We start from the raw sequence: 16,311 nt of genomic DNA, 5'->3' as shown, positions 1-16,311 counted from the left end.
AAACTTTCTCTTTGTGCAGCTGATCTGTGATGATTTGTTGGAAGTTAAAACTCACAGAAGGCAGGGCAGACCATTTTGTGAAAGTCAAATACAAAATGAAACCAAATGTGGAAATCTTAATCTAAATGTGGAAGAAATCTGGATTCCTGGATAGGGATGTTAAAATGCAGCTGCCTTTCATGAAATTCAGGTCATCAAAAGAAATGCCATAGGCATGGAGTTTAGGATTAAGTTCATATTAAATGGATTTGTTTGAATGAATTTGAATAAATATTATGGTTAAAAAGGTCTTACACTATTGGAACATTATACATATTGTTCAGTAACTAAATGTAAGGAAGAGGACTCCCTTACTACATTTATATTATATTATCTGTATAGCACTTTAGAGCACACCTTTCACTTTATTAAAAGCACCTTATCAAGCACTTTATTTAGCAGTGCACTTTAACCATGGATTTGCACAGTAAAACATTTGCACACAAGAAGTTTAAATATTTATTGACTATTTATTGGGAATTTTAAAATCAGTTGGTAGCCTTATTTCAGATCCTGCACAGCTGCTCCTCATCAAGGAATGTGGTGGTTGTCTGTCAGGAGAAAAGAATGGTGATTGAAATTGTGATTAAGGTTTACCAGTAAGGAAAACTAATGCAAATGTGTGTGCGAAATCTAGGGATAAAAGTGGTGCAAATAAGTGTAAGATAATGATTACTCACCTTTCTTGCCTGTGTCCTCTTCAAGGTGTTTGGGCAAATGTTTCCCCGGGGGTCCAGACACCATTTAAAGGTTCCGGGAGAGACCATTGGTAAAGAGAGTGTGGTGAATCTTTTTGTGCTTGGGTTTCTGGGTTTTTATAATATTGGGTTTGGTGTAATATTAAAGTGTGAAATATTTATTAATATGTAAATGTGAAATGTATTTATGTAATTATTTATTCTTATTGATATATTGTATACTGTGGTGGAAGGTTGGGTTTAATAACTTACCTGAGAGTGGAATAATGGTTAAGTTTGTGACAGCTGAACATATTTAAGGCTGCCAGTTGTCATTAGAGTGTGGTTTTCTGTGCTGTGAAGAAGCTCGAAGAGTTAATTATTGTAAGGAGAGCTGTATAGAAAATAAATACTTTTTGTTCCACTACACTTGCCTTGGTCCATCTCACTGTGTTTCCAGCCGCTAAGGGACGCCCTGTTACACTAAAGCAGGAAGTAGAGATAAGTAACTTAATACCAGAACAGGGCAGTAACATCTGCCACATGTTTCATTTTGGTAAACAGTTCAGGCTTCTTGCTCCAGCTTCCTGGCTCTTCTTTTTCCTGTTTAAAATATGTTGTGTTAAGTAACCAGTGGGTGATGTCACCATGGCTACGTCCTTCCTTTAAATACAGGCTATGATAACTACATATTTCTGTTACACAAGGCCAGTGTCCACATTTCTACAGAAGAAACTGCACATTCCTGCATGCTCCATGCTAAAAGCTTAAAGTGGCACAAGACAAGGGCTCTTTGTTGCATGTATCGCAACATTTCCTGTCTTCCTCTTGGCTAACTACATTATCAATTAAAGGCAAAATGGACAATCTTGTGGACAATCTGAAACAGCTAAAACCTCTGACGTATTACTTACTGTAGATCCTAATAGTACACAGACACTCTACACCCAGAAAGATGATGCTTATTTACAACAGCATGACCAAAATGGATTTCTAGTAGTTAATCGAGGACACAATATAACCCTCATGCGAGGGTAAATTTACAGCGACACAGATATTTTGTGGCTGTGATTCAGGTGTAACCTTCATGCTTAATTTCATCATGATATATTGGCCTACCTGTAATAAAGCAGAAACACAGACACACTGAAATGCTCACGCAGCCTTTGCACCCTTTCTTTTGACTGTAAAAAAAGCAGCTGTAATAGAGAGCCGTGCGCCATGTCAAGCTGTATTTTACATTTACAAGCGTATCTCACAACAAGCCAATCTAAGGTGGTAAGGCCAGATGAGGCTGGCTGTATCACAGCCCATCTAGTCAGCAGTTGCTTGCTTTATAACGCGGCCTGTATCTAAGCAGAAAGGATATTTAGGGAGCGATATAAAGAGAGATAAATGATGGGTGGCAGGGAGGATGGATGAGCGAGGGAGAGATGTAAGGAGAGAAGGCTCATGTATAAAAGAGGCTGTAAAGAGTGGAGAGGTTGGTTTCAGTGTGTTTAAGAGCTTGGCAGAGGAGCAGCTACCGCTACTGCGATTGTGGCTTCTGGGGAATCAATGTCTGTGTGCGCATTTGTGTGTGTGTGTGTAATAGGGGGAAAAGGATCCAGGGTATTTTCCTGGCATTTGATGGACAGCTTAACGCGCAGCTTGTAAAAACAGCAGTGCAAAATGTTCCACGTGCCAAGGGACAGGGTAGGTCACACACACACACATCAGATACACACACACGCGCACAATAAAAGTGAAGTGCACAGTTGTAGTCTTATTTATTAGGGATCCTGTGGTGTGGGTGAACAGTCACTGGGTAGTAGATCAGCCCTGGGTAAAACCAGATGATGTTTTCTTAACATTTCCCCTGATAATTTCCAACATCTCCCTCGCGTAATCACATTTTCAACATTTCCCCGTAGGGGAGGGCGAGCCTGTTAAAACCCTCACACTCGTGACCACATAGTCTCAATTAGACCTCGCTGATATTTTGTGTGCAGCTAATGAGCTCAAGTAGTTTGTGCAACAACTAATGACAGTGAAACTGAGTCACAGAGAAATGGCAGATAGCACTTGGACTTCTCAGACAAGATCACTTTAAAGCCATCGCCTCCCTCACCGTTCACCTCTGCTCCCCTTGCCCTTTATTGTCCATGTCCCATTGGTATCATATCCCCAAACCTCTAGTTCAGTCCAGTGAACCACAATGGAGGGCTGATTTCATTTTGCTGCGTTACAACCAATGTTGCACAAGTTTTCCATCTCTCTGCACCCCAACTCCTCATTTCTCATTCCTATTTCAGTCTCAACACGAGAATTTTGAACCAGCATTACAACATTCGGTGTTGTTGCATTTTGTCGGGGGATTGTGTGGTCGAGCAACGATTACAGAAGCTTAACGGTCCTTTGGCAGAGGTATTGCTCTTTTGCATTCCAAAACGAGCAGAAAAAGTAACTTTCTATATAACATACCGTAAAGGATGAACTTACAAATGTTGTCAGGAAGTGATCTAAAAGCAGAAATGTTAAATGAATAATTTGTCTGTTTTATTTCAGATATCGGAGCTGACATCTTTGTGGATTTGGTTGTGGTCCCCACATGGTTGGATAAAATTGAATAACTCATGACATTTTCAAAGGAGATATTGAATGAACACTGCTGACCTTCAATAAATCCATTCTTAACTCATATGCTATTAAGATAAAAGATGGAGAACATACACAGTTGTGGGGAAGCAGCACCATGTGATTCAGATCATGGGGTTTTGGGGAGAAGCATTTTTAAATCGAGCTGCATGGCCTGGTTAGTCACTTACTTCACTATCTTGATCAAGACTGTGATTTCGACAGCAACAGCTGGATAGTTTCCAGTATATTTTGCTAAACCCATGTGTTGTGATGCTTGCAATGTAGGCTTTAGGTGAAACTTTTCATCAAACATTTAAGAGATGGATATTCAAATTTGTACACATATTCATGCTGCACTTAGAATAAACTGTGTCATGTTTGATCATCATCTTTTCATTTGATTCAGTTTTTTATCTGCCCAATATAAAAAAAAATGTATGATGTAAATATATGATATATTTAACTGTAAATATCCTTTTGTTGGAGTGAATAAAAGTGAATAAAAGTAAATAAAATATTAAATAGATAGTAAATAAAAATAATAATAAAAGGCTAGACCCAGTTTTTGTCCTGTCTCCCTCCCCTCCCTCCCAGAGGGCTGCTTCTCCCTGAGCCTGGTTCTGCTGCAGGTTACTTCCTGTTAAAAGGGAGTTTATTTCTTCTTATTGTTGCCATGTGCTTGCTTTTATTATAGAGAAATCTGTTGTGATTTGGCACTATATATACAGTATCTCACAAAAGTGAGTACACCCCTCACATTTTTGTAAATATTTTATTATATCTTTTCATGGGACAACATTGAAGATATGAAAACTTTGATACGAAACTTTGATACAATGTAAAGTAGTTGATGTACACTTTTGTAAGATACATTTCTTCTTTTCTCTATTTACTTACTTTTCAGTCATTGCTTTGTTAAACCCACAATCATACAGCCCTAGATCGTCATCTATCATAACGATCATCTAGCAACCATTGATCATGAGTAAAAAATGTGTCTGACCAGCTGGTTGAATGGTCGCTGCTGGTGACCAGAATTGTTTGCAATGAGGTATACGGTGCAGGACTGAAAACCTCCTTCCAGTTGACACCAACTTGTTTGCAAACACTAGTCAACTTTTCTCAAAGCAGCGCAGCAATCTTATAGCAACCACAGCAATTACAAAGAGGTTTTTGGTGCAGCACCCTGTTTACAACTGATTTTTACCAGCCAACAACTTCCAACAAACACTTGTCAACTGGTCAGGAAATAGACATTTTCCCTTAGTAACTGGAGGTTGCCATGGGGTGGTGACCAGTCTAGGTCTCTGTGATTGAAGCTCTAGGTTTAGAAACCAGACTACTTTACTTCCGTGTTCGAAAACTAATAGTTTGATTTAAAATGTGCCTGTTTACATGAATCTGTCATGCTGAAAATTGACACCAAATGATATCAGCTGCATTAAAATGTCTTATTATGAAGGTAAGTCTTGATTTATAGAACATTTTAATCTTTTGGGCTCAGTTTGTCATATCACAATTTTTGTAAATTTTCTTTGCAAACTCAAACTTTATTTATTGAATTTGAATAAGGAATATCGAACAATATGAATAGTTTTCAAATATTTTACAACCCCAACTTCAATCATAGAGAATCAAACTATGGCTATTTTAGTTGTAGAAGATGAAAGTGATGAAAATATTTAATAAGTAATGTCACTCATGTCAGTTTATTGTCAAGATTTATGTTTTTTAGGTTAGAAATGTTATTTTCTATCATTGTCGTTGTTATCTAGTTAACAGGATGTGCAATGATGCCATGTTGAGCTTAGATGTGGGGAAAAATGCAACTCGTGCTTTTATGTTTAAGGTTTGAATTAAGTGTCTAAGAATTGTGTAGTGTAGAGTATTCAAGTGTCTAAAAATGACAGAGGCAGAGACTCATTTATCTCTGCACCAATGGTTTTTCATTTGCACACATGGCGCATATGGTTTGCCTGAGCATTTAAATAACTGCGTTTTGCTCTGATGAGTAAGTTTGTTGCACTGTTTCAATAAAACATCTCTGCTGACAGTGAAGAGAGGTCCAAGAAAAACAGCATACACACACTTTGAATATCAAAACCCATAAGAAACTGTTTTAAATTAACACCTAGAGGATGTTAAATATATACCAGATGACAGAGCTGAAGCCACCTGGCTATGATGATGCTTTTAACGTATTGTGCTCATGGGGCAGAACAAGTCGGTCTCGTGTGTGTACAGGGGACTGCGGTGGTGGCTGCTGTTTTGTTGTGGCTTCTCAGAATTACAGAGCTCAGATGTTTTAATATTACAAGCAGTGTGTATTTTTTGGCTTTAGCACTTAACTTTTATAAGGTAATCGTTGGCTTTTGCCCTGTGTTTCTTAGTGTTGACCTTTTCCCCATGTCTCCCGTGTTTCCCTGCCCATGCTGCGTCTGTTTTCCAGTGTGTGCTTTGTGTGACTTCTTCCTTTGACTTCCTGTTTTATTTTTATAATCGATTTGTCTTGTGCATCTTTCACTTCCTGTCTTTGCCTGCATTGCGATTGCCTATCGCCTCCTCATTAACATTAGCTGTGTATTTGGGTCCTTTCTGCTGGTGTTTCAGCTTCACTGCTTCCCAGCACCAAGGAGGTCTTACTGCTGAACACCATTGACAACATGTTTTCTGCTTGTGGGTCAGCTGATAACTATCCTTTAGCTGGGATGGCTGCTGCCACCATCTCTCATAGTCACCAGGTCCAAGCCTGTTCAAAGGTTGATTGACGTGAGGCCGGCTCCTCTTTCGTTTCTAAGCCAGATCCAACCACTGTCTTGCTTGCTCCAAAGAGTGAGCTGGAGTGCTCAGGATCCTGGCCGGTCTGCTGAGGGATTTTGTCTCCATTGCCAGACTCCTGCCCAGCATTGCTTTCACCATTGCAGCCAGCTCTCCATACTTCTGGGACCCCCTCTTGAGTGGCTTCATCTGCTTCCCATGCCTCTCAGCCTTTCAGCCAAGTTTTCCAGTTCCCCTGCCTTCCATCCCCCATGGTGTCAGCCATAACGCTTTGCCTCTCTCACCCTTTGCTTGGTGAATTCAGTTCTTATTGTCACATGAAATGAGGCTCCGACATGACATCTGGTGGGTGATTCACACCATGCTGCACCATGCCCTCTCAAACAACTGTGCATGTTCATCTTCTGAGTACCCACTTGCAATATTTTATACCAAACCCTTCAAAAAAGAGACACTGAGAATTGCAGTTATTGTCCAAAATACTGACTTTGCAAGAAAGATAACTTTTTCTGTGTCCATCTATGTCCTCAATATGCTGATTGCTGTGACACACAGGACATCGAGGGGTAGTCTTCACCTTTAACACAACCAATGCCTCTTTTCACAACCACTGACAGAACAACCAATCCGCTCTCTCCCCCTCTCCTCCCCTCCCTCCATCCATACTAGAGTTACTCATAATGAGGAGCTGCCACTCAAACCGCTTCAAGCAGCACTTATTGCAACACCGTCGAGGTTATAGGACAAGCTACCTTAACGTCTCAGTTGCATTTGTTGAATAAGAGTTTTGAGCAATACAATGGGCAAATCTGGAGGAAAGAGTTTGGGAACAAAGACCACCTCTGCTGTTACTCACTGGATGGGCTATATGAAGTGTGGCTTATGAATCGAAACACATGCATTATGCATAATGAACAGAGACTGAAGAGGGGGAAAAAAAACGAGAGACACGGAGGAGACATCTTGTCATCACTAAAGGAGAGCGATGGAAAGATGGACAAAGGAGATGTCCCAAGGGAATATGCACTCATTCTGCATGGCTGCCTATCCGTCACCATGGAAACTGTGTGTGTGTGTGTGTGTGTGAACATTTGTGTATGTGTGCACTGGTGACTAACATTGAGCTGTAGGGTGTGTGTTTATTAGGAGGGGTAATAATGTGTAGGTGCCGAACGGCGGGCCTCCTACCGCGTTAGCAAGAATACCTTCGAAACTCTCTATGATCACAGTCGACGTCACGTGAGTGCGCAGCTGTGTGTGTGCGTGCGTGTACAGACAGATTATGTGGATAGAGATCTTATCGTTTTAAAGCAGGACACCAGGCTGATGAGTGATCTGCCGTATGGCGTGATTGATGAAGGACAGACCGATGAACACTTGATGAGATGAAAGGGTGAAGAGGCATCGGCACGCAAACACTGACTCATGCACGCTCATCAGCACACACACCGAAAGACAAAACCCACGACTGTGAGGCCTGTGCTGTGCGTGTAGGTATCACACGTTCATGCTTACTTGAAGGGACAAGAAAACTTACAGAACCAAAGACACATTATGCAAAAACACACACAGGCACTCGAACACACACCTCAGGAGAAGATAAAGGGACGTTTAGAGATGAAATGTTTTCTTTGAGCCAATGGAAACGTGTCATGAATAACACACGGGAGGCTGTACTACCATATGCATGCTCCCAAACACACACTTAGGCTTACACACATGCAAGTATAGCTAGATAAATAAAGACTGACAGGACTCTGAGTAGTTCAGACAGCAGTGACAAAGACAGACTTGTGCCATCTTCATACATATCATTTATTGTTTTGATGCAAACATTTCCTCCAGAAAGGAGACTTTAAAACATAAAAACTAAATTTACTTTTAATTAAACTCTATATTACCATATCCTAATTATAAGGTAATATAGGGTCATTTCCGGTATTTCCCGACTTTTGGGATAAATAAAGAACTTCTTATCGTTCTCATGTTATCTTATTGTAACATTAATATTTTAACATTTACCCCCAATCTAATCCGAACATTACCATACCCTGAAGTCTTGAGGTAATCATATCGAACTGTAATGTAACCATGGGTATAGGCCTACACTAGGTGCACCTCTGAATCAAAGTGTTTAGTCTGCGCAGGGTTCTTTATTTTGATAACCCACCCGATGCTGTGTCCTGTGTCTGCGCCTCTTTGTGATTGCTAACAGTTGCTTCTAGTTTCTAGGAAAGATGATGGCTTGCCTGCGAATGCTTGTCCTTTTACTCTCTGAGCTGTAGTGAAGCTTGAAAAAGTGAAACATAGATTGGACATGGAAAAAAATCAACTTCAAACGGAGAGTTCTACCTTACTGCTCAAACAGAGGTATTTTAAATTATGCAACTTTTACTTTGCAGGTGAGAGGTCTCCATTTTTGGTTTGCTTTTCATTACCACTTAGCGAGTAGTCGGCAAAGGTTTGCAACTGAGCCGTCCTAAATGCAAACTATGGGTTACAAAGCACCAAAGCAAGCAAAGTTTTCATTGCAGCACAGAATACACAGTATATATCTCTAAGGCTACGTTCACACTGCAGGTCTTAATGCTCAATTCCGATTTTTTGATCAAATCCGATTTTTTTGTCTGCTCGTTCACACTACAAATAAAATGTGACAGCAAACGCGCTCTAGTGCGAACCCTCAAAGTGGCACGCATGCACAAAAGAATACGTCACACACAACGCGCTCTGTTTAGACGCAGAGCAAACAGTATTGTTTGACTGTTTCAGACTTTACGTTTCCCAGTTTTGCTTTAAGTTGTAAAGTTATTTTGTTATTTACATATGGCCTAATAATGATCCTTATTGCTGTTTTAGAGAGGAGCAGTGCTTCAAAGGATAGTTGCAGATTTCCGTCAGAATCTGCAGATTATACAGTACAAATAAAATGTTCATGTTTCTCCAACGTTGTCTTCCCAACAGTTTCACTAACATCTACACTGGATGGCCAGGAAGCGTTCACGATGTCTTCTCCGGCGCTGATAATTGGCATCTGTCTTGTGTCAGTGACGTAAAAGACGGATTTAATGCGACTTGACCATTCAAACAGCAGTTGCTTTCTATAACATCGGATATGTATCGGATTCAGTACCACATACGAAAGTGACCCAGATCGGATTTGAAAATATCGGATTCGTGCCGTTCACACTGTCATACCATGATCGGATATGGGTCGCATAGGGTCAAAAAAAAATCGGATTTGATGCGCTTTCGCCTGCAGTGTGAACGTAGCCTAAGTGATCAATTTCATGCTAACAACTGTGAGCAAGCTTTCAGAAAAACAGCCTAAAAACTATGCCAGAATGCACAGGCCTATTCGAATAAGGCTTTATCAATTAATTGATTGACTGATTTCACAGCAACTGCCAGAAAACTCCAGCAACTACTCGCAACTGTCTGGGGAAATTTTTTCCATTTTTCCCTCATGACTGGTGGTTGCCAGATGGTCACTAAGTGGTCTCTTGGCCCATGTGGCCCTGACACAAACATAGCTGTACCTTGCCTAACCTGGAAGTTCTCCGGATAATATTTAATGTTTTATTCATATAGCACACAAGTGTATAAAACGAACAGGCTAGGAATCAGATCAGTCTTTGTTTTTCTATTGCTTTCTCTCACATAGTCACGCACAGGCACACATACACTTGAAACTCTGGCACCTGAGGAGAGTGCCCTGACTGTGCCGACATGTGGGAGCAGTTACTGCAAGGAGACACTGCCAAGACCGCTCTGGGTGGGGCAAACAGCTGCCAGGGGTACACACACACACACACACACACACACACACACACACACACACTAATCCAAAACCTTCAGTCTTATTCACACACATACTTTTTACTTTCACTTCTGCAAGAACGCAACCACAAATTCTCCATACAGCTTCCTCAAACACACACACATAATTCTCACATAATCCTCCTCAGTCTCCCATTGTCATGCAAACACTCACGCACGCACACACACTTTGCTGAGTCAACACGGATAACAAAAAGACCAAAATATAAGCAGGGTTTCCGGGGCCTGTCTTGATTCCTGTTGTCTGACATATAGGAGGCTCAACTGTTCCATTGATTTTGTACTGTATGTTCCTGGTGGTTCGGCCCTGCTCACTCAGTGTGGCGTCTTAATCTCTCAGGATTGTTGTCAGTTGATGAATTGTCATTTATACAGACAGAGAAGAACAGCTCTCATCTTTGGGGACCACAAGCGTGAGTTTTAAAACACACAAAGGCAGTTGTCTTTTATGACTCTTACTCTTCATGCATCTCTCAGGCTTTTATATATTCAGAGTGTGTGGTTTTTTTTTTTTTTTAAATATGAAGCAGGTCCATCAGGGCTAATTCCAGAGCACAAATTATTACATTTACCAATTAAAATCTAAATTGTTTATTCATTTTCAGTCACTTATCACCATGGTAACTACATCTAGACACCATCTCTGTTTATTATTATTATTAATATTTGTACCTGGCTCATCTTGGGATTTCTAACAACTACAGAGTTTCTATGTGTTCTTAATTGCTTTCAAATCTCCCATATGTGTAAATTGAAAAGAAAAGAGAATCTACCCCAAATTGCCTTTCACATTTTACCAGATATCAGGTGATATTATTTTTGTGTCTCAGTAATTAGAGCTTCTTAAAAAGAGAGAGCAAGAAAATGTTTGTTTTCAAAATGTGTTTTTTCTTTCCTACGTGGGATGAGAATGACAAACTGACTTCTATAAGTAACTGCAGGCAGCTTTTCAAGCTAGTCAACAGAGGAAGCCTGTTGTAAGTTACATATATTAGGAAACATGTTTTCTGCGTTTTTTACAGGAGAAGATAATAAAAAATATTATTAATAATAAAAACTATTAAGACGACAGATGCCTCAGTCATTCTTCTAAATACAAAGCAGCACCCAGAGGGCCTTTAGCTTAAAGACTAGAGGGTTGAATAAGTAGCTTGTCTTAAATTCTACCCCATCACCTCTGAGCCTCATTAACTAAAATAATTTGTTAGGTTTGGAGTTAGACAAACTCTAGCACTCCCACAAACACTAAGCTGGTTAAGGAGTTAGGAAAATGGATCAGTGGTCGGGCCCGTTGATCCTGGCCAACCAGTATGCTCACTCATCATAAGGGAAGAATAGACATTTCCCAGTCGGGTGCGAGTGGTTCGTGAAAGCTGCTGGCAGTCATTTTAAAATCAGTTGCTAAAGCCTCAGACATGTAGGTATAGACAACAATCAGTGACCCCCAGGCAACTGCGGAAAAGTGTGTAACCTGCTAATGGTTCATGAGTAGTTGCTGGCTGTTGGTACTGTGAAACTGGTTGCAAAGAGTTATCCGGTGCGGTACCAAACACCACCTTAAAGCTGCAAGAGTAGTTTGTATGGAAGATGCAGACTAGTCTGCAAACATTTGCAAACTAGTCTCTAAGCTATAGTGTAATTGTGAAGAGTACAACTCCAAAGCTGGGCCTTTTGCTCTCTTAAGGCACAGCTACTAGCATGCAAACTGCTAGTGACCAAAAAACATGCTAGCTTCTTGGAAAGTGATGATGGTGAATAGTGTCTACAGACAAATCAGCATCTTTTATGTAATTAAGGGCGATTGCAGCAATCTAGTAGCAACCAAAGGAGAGACAGGAAAGTTTTTTGCAAACTATTTTAAAAGGCGTCAGCCATCAAGCACTTGCCAACCGATCTGGGAATACCCTAATGACCATAAGAAACTCCAGAGACTCACTTTCTCTTGAACTTTTAAAAAAACAATTTCCATACACAACTTAAAGCTACAGCAGTTTTCTCATCGGTCTAAATTTACACACAGAACAACAGCAGTATATAATTTAACCTCCCATAATTCCCCAGATATCCTGACATATGACATAAAACAAGTGGCCTTTTAAGAAACAGTTTCACACAGAGGCGATATGGACTTGTGAGCACGCCACACATCGATGAAAACTGTTACAGTGATCCTGTGATATAGTATCCATTTAATATGGAATATTGTTTTAAAAAAAACCTGATGAAATGTTAGGAAATGGGACCCGACTGTCTGCCTGTTGCATCAATTCACATTTCAAGTGGTGATAGAAGCATGTGAGGTGATAAATCCTCCAACGCTGCCACACAGTTCAGGTTTCGCTTTAATTTACTGTACGTGTTACATCCAGATAGGTGTAATGTTACAGGTATTTTGATGACCCCCACAGTGTAGCTGACAACAGATCAAGAGGAAAGAACATACAGGCCTGTTTGCGATATGTATATGTGCGTGTGTGTGTGTATGTGGGTGGGTGGGTTTACACTAGTTGTTTAATATAAATACACTGTATATATCTTTTCTCCTGCTGTCGCTGGGGTAGAGTTGGCAGGTTTGGCAATCGAGTGTGCCTCTCTTTCACAAACACACACAGATACGTGTAAATTCCTGCCTGCATCAAGATCCTATCATAAATATCACACACACATCCCCGCACTGCTGCTATCAGGTGTCTGCAGATCGGGTTGCTGTGTCCACTAAGACTTTACAAGATGTTTGACCTATTCTGATTGTCGGGGCAGGTGGCCACAAGTCAGCCAAGCCTCCTCTACTATTCCAAATATCAAATACCAGCATCAGTGATAACCGCCAGAACTAGTCTAAGCAATGTACAGCGTGTGCACGTATGTGTGTGGAGTCTGTTTTAGCTTCATTACAGAAACCATTACTTTTCCTGTGGTTTAATAGTGAAATAAGGACTTCATGAAAGAAGTTTGGCACTATGTCACCCCGAGACAGCATCCTGGCTGCAAAATCATCCTGATCCTCGCCTCTTCCTCAGCCCCTCTTTCCTCTTTTTTCTTCTCCTGTCGTCACTGTTCTCTTCTTTCTACTCTTGTCACTCTTTTCCCTGCTTCAATGTGTACACAATGTTTGTAATGATAAAGGCTTTTACCTTGACATGGAACGGTGTATCAGAAAATACAAATTGATTAAATTGGTCATTTTAATGCAGTTATTTTGAGCAGAATTTTCTCAATTAACTCATATTGTGCTCAAATAAATAACAGTTGCTTTAATGCGTTTTGCATTGCACCATTAGATCAACCTATAAACATTATTTTGGGATCAATTTATTTATTTTTGTTACCTTTATCATTCAGACAAAGAAGAAAACAAAATATATTTAAAGACGTCAGCCTTTAATGTGCCACATGTAACAATGATTGCTTTGACAAACCACAGCTTTCACAAACAGCAAGACAAGCATGTGTAAAATATGCTTTTCTCACCAGTGGCAGCTTTGATACGTCAGCTCTTCATGCTGTCTCTCATTACCAGCTGCAGATTTTGGACTCTACCTTTTCTATCTTTTACACGATTCGCAGTTCAAAACAAATCTGATCTTTGGCGCAGCCCTTCAGTTCATCCTCTTTTAAACAATATGTGTTAACACGAATGTGTTTGCTTTTGTCACAGCCATGTCAGGTTAGGGCTGTGTGCAGGCAGGAGTGGTGGTAAGGAGGACCCAAAGTGCAGATGCTCGGAGGCAAAAGTGTATTTTAAAACTCAGATTTTATTGCTGGCAAAACATAACAAAAAGCCAACTAAACTTACATGCACAAGCAGACAGAACACAGCATAAACGAGGGTAGACCACAACACAGACACAGAAACACAGGGCTTAAATACGCAGAGGGAGCAATCAGGGAATGGGTAACAGGAGGGAAACACAGCTGGGGCAAATCAGGCCTAACGAGACAAAGGAAGCAAAACCAGACGCATATACATGAGACACGGACTTTCAAAGTAAAACAGGAAACATAACACAGACTGAACTAAAGACAGAGACTCACATGCAGGCACTGCAACAGAGGGAACAGAGACATGGGACCAGGGCAGACAGACACTGACCGGACACGGGGATGTAGCAACTAAGGATACACAGAGACGCGAACTTGACAAAGGGATACAGCTGCCAGGGGAGACAGAGCAACTAGAGAAGACAGAAACATAAACCATAAGACAGAACTCAAAGAAACCAAAGACTAGAAATGATAACTATTATAATAAACTCAAAAACCCCGGGTCAACGACACAGGCATCCTAACAAGCCAGGCATTTTACATCCTGGGCCACATACAGCCCACTTTGATTAGAAGTGGGCTGGACCAGTGAAACTCCCCTTTCTGTAATTGTAAAGAAGTTTAGCCACACATTTAACCCTTGAGGTGTTTTAATATGAAAGAATTGATATTTAAACAATACATGTCAGTTTTTCTACAAAGAAAAGAAAAGCTGCTGTAGTAAACAAAATACGTCTGTCAGCATGACTGTTCTGGCTTTAGTTTTAAGAAATAAATTAGTAAAAATAACAGAAGAAGTTCTGTTAGATCATTATTAACTCAGACTGTTCTGTGATAAATGTGTATTTTATTTAATAATTGAAAGATAATATCCTTTATTTCTTTTATTTTCTTTGTTATTAAGTCAACCCATAGTAAAAATCATTCAAATCGGACCTCTCTGTCATTTCATTGTTTAGTTCTCATTTACTTTGGTGCATGAAGGATATGAATTCCCATGGAGGAGATCTTAATTAGTAGAAAAGTTGTAAACCTTGTGAAAATATAGGTAAATGTCCAAAATGTACGTCTTCCTTCACATTTTCCAAAGCTGTTGAATCATCCAGATTCGAGTGTTTGGTGGGCCAAGTCTGGCCACCGGGCCTTTTGTTTGACATCCCTGCTTTAAGCTAACTTTCTCATAAGTTTCTAAATTGGAAAACCTCCTGATTTTGAAGGGCAGAAGAAAGGAACAGCAGGTGAGTGGGGCTCTGAGCTCTCAGGCAGAGCTCTGTGCTCGAGATTACCATATTGAGGAGATACACTCTCAGTATAACAGTATATTTAGAGCAGTAGGAACCTTCCACTTTTGGCTCACAGGAATTTATTGTAGTTGTACTGACATCTTTATTTAACATTTTGACCATGTTTAATAGCAGGGCCAACTGTTATAACAGTACATATCCATCTATCTTCTTATCCAGTTCACGGTTACAGAGAGGCTGGAGCCAAAATTTCACAAGGTTAAAGGAAGAGTACAGCATGGACAGGTTACCAATCTTGTCATGGTTCTTCTCTATCCTCTTCTGAACTGCTTCTTTTTGGTTCTCCTACGCTGGATTGTAAAGCTACTCAGTGTACTAATTCCGTAATATTGGTCTCTTAGTTTAACACCGTGTTGCTTGCTAACTCGTACGTTCCTGACCTGTTTGGGGATTCTGCTTTTGGTTAAACTTTACTGACCCCCCCTCTCCCTAACAAAGAAACACGAGCCTGTTGAAGAAAAGGGAATCATTCCCAGCAAGTATCTGCAGAAAATATTTGCAGTTCTACCCATGAAAGTAACCGCAACCGTCCGGTGCCTGCAACCTGAGAGAACAATGAACACTTACCTGTCATACCGCATTTAACTCGACTTGAACCTGCAAAAAGAAAGAAAACCTTTGTTTGAACAACAATTTTAGCAGCATTCAAAAGACCTACAAATTCCTACCTTTTTGCATTCAAAAGACCTTTTCCAGCTGTTTTTGGACTGAAGGAAGCTAAAGAAACAAGCCACGTTAGGTCTACTTTAATGATCTAATGATGATAGAATAATCTAATGGCCAAGTGTAGATGTCTTAAAAGTCTTAAAAGTATAAAAACAGTGTATTTTGTGTACAGAATACACTGTTTATTATGATCCCCGAACAGTAATGCAGAATGGCAGCTATAAAATGAATGCCCAGTTCTCTGAGGAACTGACATCAAATACTGATATTTACTGCCTTAAACCTGTCAAATATTTTTACTCATATGTTAAGCTGAAAACATGGCCGTATCATCTACACTTGGCCAGTTATCTGTGGGAATTCAGAAGAGAGTACAAGCCTAATGTTTTCCTTTAAATATTCCATGTAATGGTCCAGAGTCAAGTCATAAAACTGGGGGAAATGGAACAGTGGACGCTTGTTGGTGTTGTAATGTAGGAAGACATGGACATGACTTCCACACTGCCAAGAATCCATGATTTATGTAAGCCTTCCATCTGTTGCCACAGAATACGTTGCACAACTACAAATGAGTCAGGCTGGCTATAGGGACATCTACAGTATCACACACACACACACACACA

The 16,311-nt window shown here is 40.2% G+C and overlaps 1 long non-coding RNA gene across 1 annotated transcript; it reads right to left on the bottom strand.

The window, feature by feature from the left end:
- Window positions 1-489: 489 nt before the first annotated feature.
- Window positions 490-958, bottom strand: LOC146512980 (uncharacterized). The gene is made up of 2 exons (XR_014875697.1): window positions 720-958; window positions 490-590 (listed from the first exon to the last, which is right to left on the bottom strand). It is a non-coding gene; the product is annotated as an uncharacterized LOC146512980 (long non-coding RNA).
- Window positions 959-16,311: the final 15,353 nt, after the last annotated feature.

Source organism: Neolamprologus multifasciatus, chromosome 8 (assembly GCF_963576455.1).
Source record: "Neolamprologus multifasciatus chromosome 8, fNeoMul1.2, whole genome shotgun sequence".
Classification (NCBI taxonomy): domain Eukaryota; kingdom Metazoa; phylum Chordata; class Actinopteri; order Cichliformes; family Cichlidae; genus Neolamprologus; species Neolamprologus multifasciatus.
This window is presented reverse-complemented; position numbering and strand designations above follow the sequence as displayed.